General features: G+C 40.6%; 1 long non-coding RNA gene across 1 annotated transcript; it reads right to left on the bottom strand.

Moving 5' to 3' along the window:
- Window positions 1–975: 975 nt before the first annotated feature.
- Window positions 976–1,660, bottom strand: LOC119415852. The gene is made up of 3 exons (XR_005187070.1): window positions 1,589–1,660; window positions 1,118–1,217; window positions 976–1,031 (listed from the first exon to the last, which is right to left on the bottom strand). It is a non-coding gene; the product is annotated as an uncharacterized LOC119415852 (long non-coding RNA).
- Window positions 1,661–2,091: the final 431 nt, after the last annotated feature.

Here is a 2,091-nt window from a genome sequence, read left to right as displayed (position 1 = left end):
TACAGTATTTACATCTAAAAAATTAAGTCTGGTCCTCTGGACATTCCAAAAAACAAACAAACAAAAAAAAAAAGGTAGAAACGTTTCATCTTTCATCCGAAAGGCTTCTTCAGTCTGAGGTGCTCACATGGTTGTCAGCAGCAAACTGGTTGATCCACTCTGAGAAGGTGCTATTTATAAGACTGAGCTGAATACAGCACCTCAGACAAGTCTTTCGGATGAAAGACGAAACGTTTCTACTTTTTGTGTGTGTGTTTGTTTTGTTGTTTTGCTTTTTGAATGTCCAGAGGACCAGATTTAACTTTTTTTAGATTTTCCTACCTGGATCATTGAGCATGCATCAGGATACAGTATTTACAGTGATTCACACAAATTGAGACTGATTAAAAATATGAAGGAACAAAAGGGTGATTTATAAATTTTAAGTTTCTTGCTGCATTGATATAAACACATGGATGAAGGTGTTGAAGTAAAACATGTCCAGTTTAGACTTAACTGATCAATCAATCAATCATCAATCCATTCATCACACCATACCCGTTCAACAGTTATTGTTTAGTGTACCCGCTGATCATCTGAGCTGCCAGTGCTGTCAGCAGACTCCTCCTCCGCACTTTCTCTGTAAGCAACACGGAAAGTGGAAATGGCTAGCAGTAAGCCTTGGTTGTCGAAGCTGTACCCACGCGGGACATCTGGACTGCTCCCTGGTTCTGGCCTGTACTTGACACTTGCAGAGACTGAAGATGCATAAGTTGATCGAGTGTGGGCACAAAACACATGTTGGGAAGACTATGCAGCATCGAAGGAAGAGCAGGGAGGTCTGGAGCCATGTGGTGCAGAATGATGCTACGCAGGACTTCTCAGGTGGGCACTGGTGAGACCTCATTGAGCCCTGTGGCACAGGCCCAAGTCTGGATGGTACCAGCTCCAAAGCTGAGAGACCATCTCTAGGATAAGTGTGATAAGTGGTTAGGACTCCAGCTGGTGTAGTTTTTCTCCCGATGCCAGGATGTCAGGATCTGGAAGTGGTCCTACAAACACACGAGTGACAGAATCAATCACAATAAGTTTTGACAAAGGAAACATGGACATAAAAACATTAACCCAAAGGTTATACCTGTGAAAGCTCTGTAAAGCGTGGAGTGCAAACATCTTTTCATCACAGTTTTGGGCTTTCGCACCACCACCACCTCGCTGGCAGGTTCAGGATGGATTCCCTTAAAGAAATAAACATAAAAATATGTCAAACTAAAAAATAAATAAATGTAAAGAGACAAGTGAGCAATTTGGTAGGACACAGTGGGACAGATTTGAGAGATAAGATTTTTACTTAACTTGCAAATATTACTAATTCATAGAGGTTGCACCTGCATTTATTCATTACCTACAAAAACAAACAATTCTAAACAAGTTAGGAGAGAAAAATATATTTGACACAAGTAATATTGAGACTATGGCAAATTTCACATGGCACTAATAATATACAGGTGGGAAAGTTATTACAATTATTGTTATGAGAATCATAACCATCATATACTAAATAATATAACAGAAAATAATGTGTTCCACTCTTATTTTATCTTTCTACCTGTGTTCTTTGTCTGTGCCATCTTTGTAAATCTCTTGTGCGGGCCAGTACAGGAGGACCAGTTGGCAGCTGGAGTTGGGAGTAGTGTGCAGTCTGGTAAAAAAAAAAAAAGACCAGCTGCACCTCTGCAGAAATAAGCCAACATTTATTTTTTCAACACCCAGTGAGATCTAAAATAGATCTGATTTTAGCACACACACACACACACACACACACACACACACAGGTTTGTTTTGCTATCTTTGTGGGGCCTTTGCATTGACTTCCATTCATTTTTCATTCATTTCTATAGCCTAACCATGACCTTTATCCATAACCTAACCATTACCAGTACATACCTAACCCTAAACCTAACACATCCTCAATTCACACCTTAGTCCTAAACCTAGCCCCTAACCCACCAACGGGACTTCTTCTTATGTGGCCCGGGCTTTGGGCCCCATAAGGAGCAGTTGGTCCTCACAATGTAGTATAAGTTGGAAAAATGGGCCTCACAAAGTAGC

Source organism: Nematolebias whitei, chromosome 10, assembly GCF_014905685.2.
Source record: "Nematolebias whitei isolate Nwh7 chromosome 10, NemWhi1, whole genome shotgun sequence".
In the NCBI taxonomy this organism is placed as follows: Eukaryota; Metazoa; Chordata; class Actinopteri; order Cyprinodontiformes; family Rivulidae; genus Nematolebias; species Nematolebias whitei.
Note: the sequence above shows the minus strand (reverse complement) of the source record. Positions and strands in the feature narration are given on the sequence as shown.